Raw genomic sequence first — 18,706 nt, 5'->3', positions numbered from 1 at the left:
GTTTCATTAGTGTGAGTCATCTGGCATCACAAATTATCTCTGGGCATTTTTCCTATAGAGCAGGTCTACACCACACTCTTCATTAAAGGAACACGCCGACTTATTGGGAATTTAGCTTATTCACCGTAACCCCCAAGTCCATACATACCCTTCTCATCTCCGTGCGTGCTGTAATGCTGTCTGACGGCTCCAGCGGCATCAGGCCAGCACAGAACATGCAGGTGAATGGTTCCAGTAATCCTACTGCTCCGAATACGTGACAAAATAATGCCAACATGTTCCTATTTACATGTTGTGATTTGTAGAGTCACAGCGTGCACAAAAAACAACGTAACATGAGACACAGCCATCTTCTAACAGTAAACAAAACGGGAACTATATTCTCAGGCGGAAGAATATAGTACTTGGGCGGAGTGATATGCTCGCAGCAAGCCTGTCTGAGAATATAGTTCCCAGTTTGTTTACTGTTAGAAGATGGCTGTGTCTCATGTTACGTTGTTTTTTGTACACGCTGTGACTACAAATCCCAACATGTAAATAGGAACATGTTGGTGTTATTTTGTCACTTTTGTCACAATTGGGAGCAGTAGGCTAGTTGGAACCAGTAACCTGCAGGATCTGTGCTGGGCTAAGCTAATACTGGAACCATCAGACAGCGTTACAGCACGCACAGAGATGAGAAGGGTATGTATCGACTTGTCTAACTCTGGGGGTTACGGTGAATAAGCTAAATTCCCAATAAGTCGGCATGTTCCTTTAATATTAATTCTAGGTCTTATAATAGTCCCTCAATGAGCCATCCTACCCGCCCAATCTAATTGGCTAATCGGGAGAACCTGTGGGCCAGTCTGTTTTTGGTCGCGTGGGCCGGCGTTTAGTCATGGTACTGTGTTGAAAACAATTGGAATATATCATTGATGCTGTCCCTAGGCTGCCTGCACTCGCAGCCCACTCTTTTCATTTATTTATTTATGTATTTATGTATTCTTGCAGCCTGTTCTCTATCACGCAGCCCACTACAGAGTGCAGTCTGGTTATTAAGACGCGCCGTGTTTCGACTCCTCCGACAGCGGCACCTTGCTCAAAAAAACAAACCACCTCGCCAGATTTCACTCTTTTCGGCCGGATGTCCGTTACCTTCCACTGAATTTGTGTTGTGAATTCCTAAAGGGCCCTTTAGACTTTTCAGCCTTCTTGACTGTAAGTTAAAAACTCTTCCTACTGCCTCCTGAGCCCTGATCCTCGATTATAGCTCTTCCGAGGCTCCTCCTCGCTCCCCAATTTATGCTCCTCCATGTACATTTTAGGAATTGGGATGTCCTTCAACATGGCGCGCTGAGAATGATTTCCGGGGTTACAAGCCGGAGGATCAAGGAGTCGAGGAGGTGCAAATTTGGTATTGGGGAAAGGCTGCTTGTCTCCTCTTCTGCATTTGGCTCTGGAGTGGCTTAAACAGCAAGCAACTGCCGGTGTCCTCCTAGTTTTCCTACGATATCATACATTTTAGTATGCATAACTAATCTTACGAACCCATTCATGAGAATGCTTTGATTTACGTAAGTTAAAATAAGTCAGTTTTTTATTAAAAAAAACTAAAACAAATGGGACACAAAATATGTCTGCAATATTTGGAGTGCCTCCTCATGGTTTGAAGCCCCAGTCAGCATAAAGAAGCTCTGACGTGTCCCGTTGCGAGGTGCCAGAGAGGTGTGTGTACAACTCTGTGGTAACTGTAGAACCCCCATGTATGTACTGTACAAGGAGGAAGAAACAGGGACAGCCCGGTTAAGTCAGGTTTTGTCATGTCACATCGGACAACAGGACATGCCTCATGGGATTAAAAACAGGAAGTGAATCAAGGGACAAAGATAGTCACCCTTCCTGACATCCCAGAAGAGACTGAGAATAAAGGTTATCTTATTTGTTTTGGACATTCTTGAGACTGTGGTATGTTGGAAAACAAGTCATTGTAGTGAGGTGGTAGGTGAGGCATTACACTGTGGAGATCAACCATTCAAATCTTCTTATATACCCTGCATCAATCCTTTCATTTGTCCATCAATTAACCTCAAATTGGCGTCTTAATTGGAAAATGTAGTTCTTTTTTTAAAGTACAAATTAAGGTGTAGCTAACTGAAATGTTTTTACATTTTAAGGGCTTTTACACTTTAAAAATAAGATTTCTTTATACCCAAAACTTTTTTTTTTCATCCCCGGGTTTCTATAGTACAGAAAAATACTTTGCACATCTATAAAGTGAGACAGGTGCGTCGGAGGGGGACAAGCAGGTCAAAAAATGCAAAGAAAACGTTTAATAGTAGGCAACGTTTCGGTACTGGACCATATTCAGGCAAAAGTGTTACATCCCGAGAAGCCATCTTTTGTACGAGGTGATGGTTTTTCTGCATCTATCAACAACTTCCACATGAAATCAGGCATAAATACATAACATTCTTTCACATATCCATCACTATTATGGCTATGCCATTGTTAGACTCTCAATTCTTGATTCGTGAAGATCAAGAGATCATAGGTTTTATGCCCTGACAACCGTCATTCACATTTTCAAATTCTCCTTTAAAAATATGGGCGACATGGTATATCAAGTGTGATCTAACCGCCAAATTTCTTTTGGAATATACCACACGCTAAGGCCAATAAAGTCAAATTGAAATAATTTGTTTAAAATGTGGGAATTGCCGATCCGGCTTTAGATTTCGATAATTAAAATCCAGAGCTCATTTCGATCAATTTTCAATTCAGAGTTGAAATCGTGACACCCTTAATAACTGTATTAACTAACAGTGGTGGGATGTCACTAAGTACATTTACTCAAGTACCGTACTTTAGTACAAATTTCAGGTACATTTCAGAGAGAAATATTGTAAATTTTACTCCACTATATTAATCTGACAGCTGTAGTTACTAGTTACTTATTGTTGCACACATCAATATAATGGCCTGCAAGTCCAGCTGAGATGATTAGACTATTAAACACACAACTGATTGGATCCTTTACACTTTCTAACAATGGGAGGATATTTCTGCATTGAGCACTTTCACTTTTAAGTACATTTTCCTGATGATACTTACATACTTAATACTTAATTACTTGGTTACTTATACTTCAGTAAAGGATCACTGCTGTAAACTAAGCACGGTAGAAGTAAAATGCAGCGTAAACGGCAACTTCTGGTAACTCCAACGGAACACAGATATCATGAAAAAAAAAAAAAAAGCCCCTATACAAAGGAAAAGGGGAAGTTAAATGGTGGGCTCTGGTGTTGATAACAACACAAACATGATGGGAAAAGCTACTGCTGCTGCTGTGACGAGTAAATGCATCACCTCACAAAAAAAGAATTTGTCTAATTGACACATTCCTTCTTGATAATCATATTTGTCATTCTTGGTATTCTCCATGAGCAGGACTGACTTGAGCACAGTGTAGCATTATTCATGCCGCTGGGTAAACCTCAACAGCCCACTGTGTGGCAAGAGTTTCCAAATGCTTGGTTTGTCACTTTCAATTGAAAGTGAACCTGTTGGCTAATTGAGATGCCATCAAAACCAAATCATTTTTCTGCTATATTACTTTGCTCTGTGTTCTTGATTTTAAAAAAAACGACAACTTTGTTACACAATCTTTCCATTGCTCTGAACAGAATCATGCATTGTGTAAGCAACAGGATACACACTATGGTCTCTAATGGCGAACCACAAAGTAGGAGTTGAAAGGAAAAGGAATGGAAGCTTTTTTTTTTTTTTACTGTTTGGCCTGAGTTAACTTGCATGTGGTTGGAGTGAGTAAGGTGGGTGAGGTTACCGTGAACCAGACCGAATGTGCAGACAGAAGATTGGCACACTGCATTCATGCACACACTTGCATTAATCCAAACACAGGTTACATAACCTGACCAGTTCCTGCTGCTGACCCTCCATTAAACCAGACACAACACAAAGAGTCTGGAACACGTCACATACCTGCCCTCCAACACCGTAACCGTCAGAAGTCTAGATAAGCCTCGGCAGTAATTTCAAAGATAACACACTGGACTCTGTTTGGCACCAATCTGGGTTTTGCCTGGAACCACCCAGTGTTTCCTTGCATGGCCTGGTGCATAGGCGTAGATTTATGGAGCAGGGGATATGTGTTTCCGTCACCGTTGACTTTACGTTTCACATAAGACACTAACACCGGTTTCCTGGGTGAAAGTCCTGTGTTTGTTTGACCCATCCATCACCCAACCTACCTCCCTACGCAGATTTTGGGCCTCTTACACCTTAGTTAGGTGACGTTGTACCTTACCTTCTCATTTGTTCCCGCCTAACAACAAACAAATATGGGTCGTTATAAGCAGCTCGCACAATGGACCTATATGGCCATTTTTGTGGCGAGGACCATCTGCACATTAGAGTAGAAATAATTTAAATATATGTATATATATATAATATATATATATATATATATATTTGTTTGCACATCAAGTTTACATGTCAAGTCCTGACTTAGCCCCCGCCCCTTCCTTCCTACCTGCAAAAGAGAATGACTCAGTCTTTTTTGAGCCCATATGCACCAATCATGAGGGACCATGAGTCAGTGTTGACAGGCACCCTCATCACCCATAACTTTGATAAGTGTCTTGCAAAAAGACATAACAACTAGTCTGAAGTCTGTTGCCGTTTGGCACCATGGGCTTGGCTGTGTGTTGGTTTGCACAAGCAAAACACACAAATACATTCATGTTATTAAATTAAGAAAACTTTCCACTGACAACAATCATTCGTTGACCCCCCCCCAACCCGATCCCTCACCTAATGATCTAACCCCAACCACAAGGATACAGGAAGTTTAATAGACAGCCTTAGTCTCTACTTCCGGGCACCGTTTTTTAATAATTCCAAATGTAACACTTTAATCTTAGAGACATCCAAATTTTTTATTCTGTAAATGTACAACTTTAATCCTAGAAATTCTGAATTTAAAAACTGTAATATGAATATTACCCCTCTCTCCCGGGTGCGTTACATTATTTACTTTTATCTACGATGGCCTTAGAACGCTGTTGTAGCAGAAGTAACTTGCGTTTGCCAACGTCAAGCTGACAAGAAACTCTGTGGCAGATAACGTTTCTGATCTTTCTGGAGTGGTCTGGCTCACTTGAGATCAAATTTGGGCCCATGAACTAAAATAAGTTGGACACCCCTGCTGTAATTGATACAGCACTTTGTTTAGATGTTCATATCACAAACTTGCCTCACTTGTCTCCTCTTGGCACAGGCAATATTGGCCCTTGGAATAAAGTTCATAAATATATTGATCTTGCAAGGAAGTGCATTACAATCCATACATAACATACACCCATATTGAATGAATTAAACGTCTTTCAAAGAGTCAAACTATTTGTATATGCGCACACGTATGCATATTGTCCGTCGGACAAAGTTAAAAGCCCTTGGATTAGCAGCATTCTCCCAAAAGATATTCCCCGGTTTGGTGTTTTTAGATGTCATCTCTCACTCCTAGTCTCTCCTGATCTCCATCTTAAAGCTTCACCACAGCACAGCTGCTGTTGTGGCTCCCAGTGGCTCATAACAGTGTTACACAAATGGACATGATTAGACGATAGACTCAGCAGAAGCCATGCGCACTGATAACCGTCCAGGCTCCAGCTGTCAGACCGGGCTGATCGAGGACACAGATGTTATGACTCTGATCCTCTAATAAAGTCCTCCGTGTGCTCCAGTAGGCCTATACTTTGAGAATTAAACCTCTTTCTTTATCTAATCCAGATGTTATGTCATCTGTATTTTTCAGGGAATTTGGCAATGAAGTGCAGTTTACACTTTGTTATTTTATATAAAGATTCTAAGATTTAAATACATTTTAAGAAATACGTCAACAAATAATTTCTTTCAAAAAACTGACATTTTTTTCCACAAGAATGTTTCTCGGAATAAAATAACAAACTTTTGGACTATCGTGAGAAACCATCAGTGTGTTTACATACAGTTTCATACAACAGAGGACTCCTGTGCTAACTTTAGTCCCCTCCCAAATTGATCATTTTGTAGACGGTGCTGCCATAGCTCCATGGTATAACTCCCAAACCCGCAAAATGAAACAAACGTCACGAAAACTTGAAGGAAAATGGCGTAACACCGATCTAGAAGAATCTTGTTTAGTCTGGCAGGACAGTGTGAGAGTGTGTAGGAAGGCCCTCAGAGCAGCCTACTACTCATCATTAATAGAGGAAAATAAAGTTTCTTTTCAGCGCTGTAGCCAGGCTGACAGACAGTCACAGCTCTATGGAGACAGGTTTTCCTCCAACTCTCAGTAGTGACCTGTGGTGGAAAGTAACTAAGTACATTTACTATAGGAACTGTACTTAATTCCAAATGTTGAGCTACTTGTACTTTACTTGAGTCTTTTCTTTTCATGCCACTTTCTACTTCTACTCCGCTACATTCCAGAGAGAAATATTGTACTTTTTACTCCACTACATTCATCTGTTACAGCTTTAGTTACTAGTTACTTTACAAACTAAGATTTTTGCACACAAAACACATGTAGTTTATAAAATCTGATGTTTTATTCTATTCTAGCCAACAATATAACGTCCTACAAGTCCAGCTGAAATGATTAGACCATTAAACACACAACTGGTTGGATCCTTTACACTTTCTAACAATGGGAGGATGTTTCTGCATGTAAGTACATTTTCCTGATGATACTTTTACTTGTAACAGAGTATTTTTATCAGTACTTTTACATAAGTAAAGGATCTGAGTACTTCTTCCACCACTGTTGACAAGGGAACAGGGAGTGGTGATAAAGCATTTGTTTGTCACGGAGGGGGAACTCCTCAAGAAAAGTGCTGCATGGGAAAAAATGAGTAATGTTTTAATAAATAAATGCATCTCTGTGGCCTTCACTGGACACTGTTTTTCCATGTGATGCCTGGGGGGAACACAGGCATGCACAGTGAAGTAACGGTGGTTAACACATACCCTACAACCGAGAGGCTGGTTCAGCTCAATGTGTGCTCCATTAGAAGCAACTCTCTTGTTACTCTCTCTGTTGTCGTCGTGAATCTGTCAATTTACTGGAAGTGGGCGGTGTTTGTTGAGCCCAAACTGTGAACGGAGCAAATGGAAGAATGTGCTCAGGGCCCGGCCTTGACATGTTCTGACAACCAGTGGTGGAATGTAAACTAAGTACATTTACTCAAGCACTGTACTTAATTCCAAATTTGAGCTACTTGTACTTTACTTGAGTCTTTTCTTTTCATGCCACTTTCTACTTCTACTACGCTACATCTCAGAGAGAAATATTGCTCTTTTTTACTCCACTACATTCATCTGTTACAGCTTTAGTTACTAGTTACTTTACAAATTTTGATTTTTGAACAAAACACATGTAGTTTATAAATCTGATGTTTGATTCTAAAGTAAACTAGCCAACAGTATAACGGCCTACAGGTCCAGCTGAGATGATTAGACCATTAAACACACAACTGGGTGGATCCTTTACACTTTCTTAAATTTGGAGGATGTTTCTGCATTGAGTACTTTTACTTTTAATTCTTTAAGTACATTTTCCTGATGATACTTACATACTGTTACTTAAGTAACATTTTCAATGTAGGACTTTGACTAACAGAGTAACAGAGTAGTTTTACAGTATGTTATAAGTCCTTTTACTTAATTAAAGGATCTGAATACTTCCTCCCCCAGCCCACTGGTGACACCTCTGAGGGGTTGCAGAGTGCAGAGGGAGATGGGATGGGAAACACAGCAGGGGAAAGGGGACTGAGGTTGAAGGGGCATGTTTGTCACAGCAGCGTGAGGAGTGAATCACTGAGAGGGGGAGGGGGGGAATATTGTCTCATGGGTGACTGTGATTCATGTGATAGGGTTGTAGCCAGTGTTGTAAATGTAACAAAGTAGGCCTACAAATACTTAGTTACTTTACTTAAGAAGAACTTTCACATATCTGTACTTTGGTGTTTATAAAAAAAACTTTTGCTTTTAAATTTCCCCTAAAGCCTGTTTTTACGGTTCTGCGGAGGCTCCACACAGAGCTTTTGCCGTAGCCTACGTAAGTGGCCTGATGTCCTGGTCTGTGCGTCGAGCCAGCATGTGTGTGTGTGTGGGGAGTGAGTGATAGAGCGAGGGAGAAGTGAGAGAGTGACGGCGGGATTAGCTTCGGAGCGAGTAGCGACTCTAGAGTCACAGTGAGAGGGGTCTGCGGGGGTACACCGTCGATTTGATGCAGAACCATAAAACGGCCTTCAGCGTTACTTGCAAGAAATGTTTCCATTCGAGAATATTCTGTTTCTGTTTTTCTCTTTGTTGATGGTAGGCTTTGAGTTTGATGTTTAAGGTGTGAAAACCCTGAATATGACTTTACTAAAAGGAAGCCACAATGAAGTTCATAATCACAGTTTTTGTTACTTTTACCTCTAATAATTCAAAGACATTTAGTTTCAGAAAATGACTTTTGATACTTAACTAAAGTAAATATCAGAGACTTTCACTCAAGTAATATTCTGAAAGGTGACTGTAACCTCTACCAAAGTCATATTCTGGTAAGATACTTGCACTTTTACTCAAGTATTGCTTTCAAGTATACAAGACTGGCTGTAGACGGGAGCCCTGCCTCCAAAGAAAAGTGTATTTTCCACATTCAGTGCGTTCACACGCGTGAATAAACGGTTTATGCCAGTTCTCCCTGTATACATTAGCAGGAAAGAATGACGCAAGTAACTCTACCTTTGGTACAGTAGGTGGCGCTCTGCAAATGCACAACTGGTCGGAATAAGGCTTTTGTTCTGGTTGACCTTCGTTAAAATTACGTTTTCCAACAAGGAAAAATGTGCCTCCTCATCCGCAGACGTGTAACCTGAGCTTACCCCAGTTAAGGTGTATACATGCACAAATACCCAGGTTACTAAAGGAAGATTCTATATCCCCAACGTTTCACTTCCGGGATTGCTCCATTGCTGTCGTAAATTCTGGCGTATGTCCTTTTCGGCCGGATGTCCGTTACCTTCCTCTTTCTTTCTGTTGGCGTTCTAAACTCTGGTGGATTTCTGAGGACTATGGTTAACTGCTCCTCAGATCTCTGCAGGGTAAATCCAGACAGCTAGCTAGACTCTCTGTCCAGTGGGAGTTTTCTGTTGAATGACTAAAAAAACTTTTGAACGTACACGTTCCACCAAAGTTCCTTCCCAAGGATATTTTGCAGTGGTTAACCATCGAGCATGCCTACAGGCTGGGGAAAATGCCACAGACAGCAAGGTCGGATGGAAGACGGCCACGGATTCTCACGGTGAAATTCCTGACATATCGAGACAGAGACCGAGTTATGAAAGCAGCGCGTCTGAAAGGTGAAATCATAGTTGAGCATAGCCGTGTCATGTTTTTCCCGGATCTCTCCACTGTAGTCCAAAGACAAAGAAAACTTCTTGATGGAGTGAAACAAAGCCTGCACCAATTGTGTATGGATTTATGTTCCCGGCTAAATTGCGAATTCTACACAACAAATCCTGGCACTACTTCACTTCCGCAGCCCAAGTTGAAGAATTCATCCGAAAGATTAAGAAGGCAAACATCAATCATAACGCACTTCAAAGGTCATCAGCTGAAGAGCGGCACGTAGGGCTATCAGAGAACTTTGACTAAGACTATAGTCATTTCAGATCATGCCTTACTACTTGCCAATTACACTGTTGAGTCAGCTACTAAGGGCCCAACCATGTGGCGATTAAGCCTGTGATGGCTATGATGAGTTCTTCAAATTAGTTGGAACCAATATTGATGTCTATTTTAAAGTGAACACTACTCAAACATCAGCGTCTACGAGGTGGGAGGCATTTAAGGCCTATATACGAGGGCAAATGATCAGTTATACAAGCAGCATCTCTAATAAACAGCACCTAAAACTGATAGAGTTAGAAAAAGATATCGAAGAACTTGAGACGGAAATTAACCTTAATAATACAAAAGAGACTAGACAGAAACTGGCCATTCTAAGAGCACAGTATCGACATTCTACGACGAAGGAGAGAAGGCAGAGAAACATTTGGCCTGGCGTTTAAAATCAATGCAGAATGAATGATCAATCTTAGAAATGTTATTCAGAGAAAGGGATACCAATTACTAATCCACAAGAAATTAATAGTTCTTTCGGGGTATGCTGACTTTGTTTTTAGCCGAGGTAAAGTGTATACATGGCGTTTGAGAAACCGGGGCATTGCCTTAACAGAACTATAATCCGTCTTTTAAGGCATGGCATTGAATGAGATGTCGATGGAATCACTTCCATAGATTCAGCCACAGCACTATCAGATAGACGTCTAGTGTAGAAACTTGTACCTATGGTGGCGTAATACCGGGTGAATCAGTGTTGATTCAGTGTCAGTCAGGATTGAAAATTTGATGTTTATGCAACATTATACACATAACCAGCGCTTTCAATTTGGTTTCAGCGTCAGGCATCCGTGTAGTGAAAAATGCAGAGCAGGAGAAGAAGAATACCCAGAAGAAGAATGATGGATGATTAAGACGTGGCTCACATCATGATGTAAAGATGAGTCAAAAAACATGCTTTGTCACATTTCATGTTTTCTCCAGGTCGTGACAAATTGTTTCACAGGGTGTCTGAATCATCAGCTCAGTGTATGTGTGTGTGTGTGTGTGTGTGTGTGTGTATAAAAAATGCACAACAAAACAACCCGTTCTCACTCCGAACTCGCAAAATACGGACGTTTGGACAGTGGCTGTCAGCGTCCGAAGCAACGCAAAAAACTCCCTTCAGCATGTTTGTAGAACATACCCGGGAGAGAAGCAGCTACACAGGTTTGAAGATGACGTAGCACTAAGGTAGCGATTAGTGTAGGGAGGTTGGTCGGGGGGGTGGATGGGTCAAACAACACAGGACTTTCACCCAGGAGACCGGGGTTCGTGTCCCACGTGACATGTTTCCTAAACCCAACCGTTGCTTTCTTCTTTTCCTAAACCCAACCGTCCGTTGTTGTTTTCCTAAACCCAACCGTCCGTTGGTCCGTTGTTGTTTTCCTGTTGTATTCCCGACCAAGATGCTAAAGGAGACTTTTATCGTCAATAACAACGCCAAAGGCACCTGACCAAGCGTCTGTATTTTACGCGATGGGAGTGAGAATCTGTTGAACAAAACATGCAAGAATGAAGTCGCCCTTCCAACACCATAGATAGTGCCCCTTGGCCTGCCATGCCAAAACGCTAATTTATCAACTTCAATATCCAATGGAAAATAATCTGTGTTGTAGTACTCAAGACCAGTTTTGGTCTCAAGACCTGTCTTAAAGCTAATTTTTGAAGGTCTTGTCTCGGAATCGACCACAGTTTTATCTGGTCTTGTCTCGGTCTCAGATAAAAATAATTTTTATTTCAAGACCACAGCTGCAGGGATTTTGCTAAATATAATTTGAAATTTGTTACCGTAAACCCCCCTCTCCCTGCCCCCTTTACACTCACTCCCAAGAAGGTGACTGCGGGAGACAGGAGAAGCTCTGGCTGTCTTCACACAAATCTGGTCTGGGTCTTGACTCAGTCTCGCCCTGCCTTGGTCTCAACCCCTCAAAGTCTTGGTCTTGACTTGGTCTCAAACCCTCAAAATCTTGGTCTTGACTTGGTCTCAAGCCCTCAAAGTCTTGGTCTTGACTTGTTCTCAACCCCTCAAAGTCTTGGTCTTGACTTGGTCTCAACCCCTCAAAGTCTTGGTTGTGTCTCTGTCTCGATACACTTTGGTCTCGGTGATGACTTGGTCTCGGTTCAGGTGGTCTTGACTCCAACACTGCAATAAAAATGATGATCATCATCTTAACTAGTTAACACTTGGCTTTAGACTGAGGAAAAATAATTGTATACACTGTGGCCCTCAAAGGCTACCGCCGACAACTACCGGCAACTTTTAAGGTGGAATGTTTTCTTGCACGTACTGAAGTAATGAGTTGACGTAGTGAAACAATCAAGACACCTTAAATGTCAATATTCTTTGACCATTCCTTTTAATTTTTATTTTATCGTCTCTCTTGCACGCTTCAAAAAAATATGCATTTCAAATTTCCTCACTTGGAGAAAGCTCTAACCCTTTGTTCAAACTTTGGCAGTAAACAGTGTGTTCAGCCTGGTTTGGCCTTAGGTCATGCTTGTGCAGACTTTGCCTGAATTACCAGGGTGAACATAGTGTTCATTCCAAAGAGGGAAGGATCCAATAGTAGTGAGTGAATGTGGTTTTTACAGGAGGAAGCTGAGTGGCCCGGTGGTTACGGGGCGATTAGTAACAGGAAGTTACTCATGGAAAATGAAAGTTACACACAGGAGATAATATGTGTGCTGCTGTTGTAGCTATTTATAGGAACAAAAAAAGAAATGTTCTGAATTTGGAATATTTTGACCACTCATAGCCAAACGTAGTCACAGACAGAAGGTTTGAAGGGTAGCCTATGCTAATCTGTATGCATAAGAGACAAAGAGAGAGAGAGAGAGAGAGAGAGAGAGAGAGAGAGAGAGAGAGAGAGAGAGAGAGAGCGCTACTGACAGTCTCAAATCAGACCCAGATGTGAGTTTCATCTCAGTTACCAGCACAGAGATGATTCATTTTTTTCAGGGGCGGAGCTTCTGGCACTTCAGCCCTGCATGTTTTCTCATAAACCCCATATCTTTTATGTTTTAAAATAAGTTCAACTTTGTGTCAGTCTCACATATTCACAGCTGGAAATGATTTTTATATATATATATATATATATATATATATATATATATATATATATATATATATATATATATATATATGTATTCATAGAGCTCTATATATATATACACACACACACACACACACACACACACACATATTTACTACCCTGCTTTTTATCAGTGTTTTTAAAAGGAGCCATTCTCGTAATTTCAGTCATGTTTTAAATGTCTGTGTTTTGCTGAATGACAATAAAAGGAATATTTCATCTTTAATCTTGACTGGACCAGCAAATCAATGGAGCAAAAATGTATATAACTGGGGAAATATCCACATTCACTCTGTCAACTCTACTAAAAAAAAAAAAAAAAAAAAAGGGTTTCAAGATTAATGATGTTGTTGACTCCAAACTCCTACTCAGTGGCGATAGGGGGGGGTGCCCCCGTAATATTACAGTTTTTGTTTCCGATCGCTAAACGACAGTGGTCACAGCTGGAGCCACATGTGCAAAACTCTAACCACAGCAGTCTGCACAGCAGCAGGTCATGTAGACCAAACTCTACTTCATTTTTCAAAACTCTACACCCTTATACCATGGTCAGGCGCGGATTAATGCACAGGCTAGTAGGCTGCAGCCTAGGGGGCTCACGTGTGCAGGGGCCCCGGATTGGCCAGACAATTTATTATTATTATTATACTTTTTTTTTTTTTCGGCCCATAAAAGTGTTAGGCCTAGATCGGCGGCCCATTGTTTTTTTTCAATTGACTCTGGGCTGGCCAAAAAACACTTTAGTCAAAAATATCACATAGACTATTTTTTTCCATACACCCCCTACTTTCACATTGAAATGGACTAGTCCATAACGGTGCGCGGCGCGAAAGATAAACACACAGTGACAGGAGAACTCAAACAGAGACGAAGCAAGACGAGTCTAAACGCGAAAATTAAACGAAGTTACCCGAGCGGCTCAAATAAAAGAAAAAAGACGCCAATAAGTATTTGGCAACGCTGGCAAGAATGACAAACTTTTTTTACGACTACTGTTGGGGATACAGACATGATGAACAACAGTCCAAAGCGATGAACATGCCGCTACAGCAGCTAGCTGTGAAGTGGCGCTAGGTGAGGATAACGTTAACCAAGACAATGAAGAGGACAGCATATATTTAAACAGCACCCTCTTTGGGATTTCTGCCTGCATGCAGTTTAGAGAGCAGTGATAGAGATCATGGAGAAGAAACGCAAAGGAGGTGCTGAGAAGCTGCGTGAGAAAAAAAACGCTGCCAAATGTGTCAAATGGACAGACATGTTTTGGCCAGTAGCAGGACCTTCATCAGCTCCCGTGGCCGATGATAGTGGTGCTGGTGTCGGCTACAGTGACATGCACAGTGAGGAGGAGACTCAGGAGGAGAGGGACAGAGATGAGGGAGTGTGATATACTGTATCATTGCATTAGTTTGGCTACGTGCGCGGGTATCTGAGTCTTGACTGATCATTTTCTCACCGTTTTATTATTATTAGGCTATATTAGCCTACCTTTCATTCAACAAAGTAGCCTACATCTTAATAATAAGCAAAACACCACCTTAGGGTTCATCAAACCTTAAGCTTGTGCTTGTGCATTTGTGTCCTTAAAGTAGCCAAGATAAACGTTGCACATCATGCAAGCTTTCTTAATGAGAATTGTAGCTTTTCTATCTGCATTGGCAGACAAAAACTCATGCTAGACCTCTTCAAATTGAAGCACAGGGCCTCTTCAGTCATGAAATGATTATATATATATATATATATATATATATATATATATATATATATATATATATACAGGGCCTCTTCAATATATATACAGGGCCTCTTCAGTCATGAAATGATTATATATATATATAGATAGCTTGTTTTATGACTCATGAGGAGTATACCGTTTTATTATATTAATAAATGGCACTTTTTTGAAGTATTTAATATCTCAACTCTCAATGATTCTTGCTTACCCCTTACATGGCGTTAATAGTTTTAAGGAGTAGGAGTTGCTATACACATTCAGGGGAGAGCATGGACGGATGGTATTTGTGATCTTATGTGGTGTGCCGGTCTGGGCCAAAATGCCAGGGCCAATTTTTGGTCCCAGTTCGTCCCTGCTGCTACCTATAGCTCGGATCCTGCATGTGAATTCTAAAAAAAATTCTAAAGGCGTGATGATTATGCAACAATATGTAGCCTACATGTTGTGCTGCTGTTTCATTATTGTTGTTAATAACAGTGTTATGTGCTGCTGCTGCTGTTTTTTTATTTTTATTTTATTAACAGTTTAGTGTATTGCACAGTGGTTTGTGTCTCGGTAATGATCAGTGGTGGAATGTAACTAAGTACATGTACTCTAGTACTGTACTTGAGTCCAAATGTTGAAGTTTTTTTTTTTTTTTCTTTTCATGCCACTTTCTACTTCTACTCCGCTACATTTCAGAGATAAATCTAATACTTTTTACTCCACTACATTCATCTGTTACAGCTTTAGTTACTAGTTACTTTAGTTACTAGTTACTTTACACATTAAGATTACTGCACACAGAACACATGATGTTTGATTCTAAAGTAAACTAGCCGACAATAAAACGGCTACAAGTCGGGGGCTCACATAAAGAGCAGCCTAGGGGCCCCTGACCACCTTAATCCGCCCCTGACCATGGTGTTAACCACAACCTACAACACTGTGGATCTACAGCACTTTGTTCAAATTCTAACACACTGCTGTCCAAACTGTTAACAACACATTCAAAACAGAATGGATTTCAGCCCGGTGCATTTCAAACACTGCTGATTGCAATTTCAGCTGAAAGCCTATGAGCAGGTCTGTTGTTTTAGACTTGTTAGTGATCACATACTGTGTAATATAGGGAAAGCTCAGAAAGACTTTTCTTTATATAAATAGTGAAACACCAAATAAGAAATATAGAACAGATAAAAGAGCAAAAATACCAATATGTCCAAGTAAGATGTTTAAGGTACACAGCTATTAAAAAAAAATCTGAAAACACTAGCTTTAGTACAGTATAGTAAAACATGCACGTTTTTTTCAGAATGTAATGGAAGTGAAAGGAATGGAAACACCACAGCCATTTGTATTTATGTAGAGACGATACAGGTGCATGGCAAGAGAGGACGATGTGTGATGATCAAGACGTGTGGCCTGATGCTGCTGGAGGGAGGCAGGAATAGCCCCACTATTCTTTGTTACTATTACATACCTTTAGTGTGTAACTTTTGTTCTCATTATTACATAAATTACTACAGACGAAATAACAAATATATCTATTGAAGCAAACTGCTGATTTCCATTCCTTATTGTTAACCTTAAAAGCTGGTATGTTATGGAGAGAAAAAATTCACGGGAAAGAATTTCACTCTTCTTTAAAGAAAATGTTGTAGTGTAAAGTCACTCAAATTATTGAAAACTGACATTGTGTGTTAAAGAAAGTACCCCATGCCAATCTCTAGGTATGGTGAAGGGCATGTGATGATGTGGGGCTATTTGAATTCCAAAGGTCAAGGGAACTTTATCAGGATGCATAGTATCTTGGATCCATGAAATAACTGGCCTTTAAAAATTAAAATCTGCCTGCCTCTATGGGAATTTAACATAGGGGTGTACTCACTTTTGTTGCCAGTGGTTTAGACATTAATGGCTGTATGTTGAGTTATTTTGAGGGGACAGCACATTTAAACTGTTATACAAGCTGTACACTTAATACTTTACATTGTAGCAAAGTGTAATTTCTTCAGTGTGGTCCCATTAAAAGATATAATGAAATATTTACTTAAATGTGAGGGGTGTAGCCTATTCACTTTTGTGAGATACTGTATGTAAGACTTAATATATTTGGTACCACTAAAATTGAGGTCCAGGGTACAAGCGGCTGAAATGGGTTTCCTCAGGAGGGTGGCTGGTGTCTCCCTTAGAGATAGGGTGAGAAGCTCAGTCATCCGTGAGGAGCTCGGAGTAGAGCCGCTGCTCCTTTGCGTCGAAAGGAGCCAGTTGAGGTGGTTCGGGCATCTGGTAAGGATGCCCCCTGGGCGCCTCCCTAGGGAGGTGTTCCAGGCACGTCCAGCTGGGAGGAGGCCTCGGGGAAGACCCAGGACTAGGTGGAGGGATTATATCTCCAACCTGGCCTGGGAACGCCTCGGGATCCCCCAGTCGGAGCTGGTTAATGTTGCTCGGGAAAGGGAAGTTTGGGGTCCCCTGCTGGAGCTGCTCCCCCCGCGACCCGACACCGGATAAGCGGACGAAGATGGATGGATGGATGGACCACTAAAATTGCATGTTTCTTGGCTGAGCCCCGCATGTTTATAACTTTTTTTATTTTTCAATTTCCTGGCATTAATGTGGATTGTGTAAGGATGGGATTTTTGTTATGCAACATTGTGATTAATAACAGATTTCAAGACAACATACCAGGGACATGAAGTGCTTTCTAAAACAAGAGTCTTTGTTTGACAAAAAGAAAGCTAAATAAATAAAATAATTAAGAAATAACTCAGGGTAACCTATTAGCTTTTTGAATCACTTAACTAGGCCTATATCTCCTCAGGGATTGGATTTTTGTGTTTAGATGAAATAGCGTGGACATCTTGTGTGCAGAAATCAATCACAAAAGTATATGTTACTTAATAATCTCAGCTCAAAGGTCCGTCTTTTTACAATAGGCTACATATACAATATATTATTTGTATTTTTTTGTCCACCTTTTGTAAGCAGATTGACTTCTTCCTGACAGTATAATGAAAAGCTGCACATTGCAGACGCCTGCATGTCATTCCAATGGTAATATTATGGCTTCTTAGCGCCACTCTGTGGTACCATATTGTTACTACAGAACATCCACTGTGGGCCATTCAAACCAAATCCGAGGTAGTTCAGGTCTATTTGCTGTGATTTGCAAACCGGGGCCGTGAAATGAATTAATACAAATGAACAACACGAGGGAACAACACGATAGTCGCAATCGCTTGTATATGATAGGTTTTGTCGGCGAAGTTAGATAGGCGGCGCCGTGGCTTAGTTGGTTAAAGCGCCTGTCTAGTAAACAGGAGATCCTGGGTTCGAATCCCAGCGGTGCCTTTTGTCAAGATAGCGTTGCTTCTAATGTTTCAACTTTATGTGGAAATATCGACTTCCTTCAGCTCCCATAATAATAATAACGACCATTGGTAATCACCTTGTCGTCTTCTTCACAGAATTTAAAAAACGCTGCGAGCAGGGTTCGAACCTGCGCGGGAAGATCCCATTGGATTTCAAGTCCAACGCCTTAACCACTCGGCCATCGCAGCCCGTGACAATATGTCGCTATGCTTTTCCTTCTTCATCGAGACATAGGACGCTTTTATGTATTACTTACAGTGATATGCTATTTATGATATGAATAAAGGCCTGGCAGTTAATGTTGAAGTAACGTTTGACAAGTTACTGACTGATCTTGAAACTCCCACTTCCTGAGCATAGAGCTCACGGAGGACAACAAAACTAAAAAGTGGACTATGCTGGGAATGGAGAGATCATTCCCTTTGCTGTTTGGTTCATCATTACTGTAAATTCTCCACTTTATATTCAATGGTGGAATGTTATTAAGTACAGTAACATCAAACATCCCTGCATCTACCGCTGCATTATGAGTGTAGAAAACGAAAACGCAAGCATTGAACTGCCCAGGATTTTGATTCCTGCAACAGCACACATGTTGCTTTCTCTCTTTCTCCAAATGAAGCCGCTTTAAAGCTTTAGTGCGTAACTTTTACTTCTACAAAATAACACCCCAAATCCCAGAAAAAGTGATTTCTTTTCATAAAATTGACACTTTACGACTATCAGCTCCACACAACTCTCTCTGTATTTCTCAGTATGGCAGTATGTTCAGAAGATTGTGTCGTCCGCCAACGTTTGCGCGCAGAAACTCAAGTGAAGATAATCACCT

General features: G+C 40.8%; 2 non-coding genes across 2 annotated transcripts; one reads left to right on the top strand and one right to left on the bottom strand.

Moving 5' to 3' along the window:
- Positions 1-17,782: 17,782 nt before the first annotated feature.
- Positions 17,783-17,856, top strand: trnat-agu (transfer RNA threonine (anticodon AGU)). Its single transcript has one exon. It is a non-coding gene; the product is annotated as a tRNA-Thr (tRNA).
- Positions 17,857-17,983: 127 nt separating this feature from the next.
- trnas-uga (transfer RNA serine (anticodon UGA)) lies at positions 17,984-18,065 on the bottom strand. The gene has a single exon. It is a non-coding gene; the product is annotated as a tRNA-Ser (tRNA).
- Between the last annotated feature and the right edge of the window lie 641 nt (positions 18,066-18,706).

This window comes from Perca flavescens, chromosome 19 (assembly GCF_004354835.1).
Source record: "Perca flavescens isolate YP-PL-M2 chromosome 19, PFLA_1.0, whole genome shotgun sequence".
Lineage (NCBI taxonomy): Eukaryota > Metazoa > Chordata > Actinopteri > Perciformes > Percidae > Perca > Perca flavescens.
This window is presented reverse-complemented; position numbering and strand designations above follow the sequence as displayed.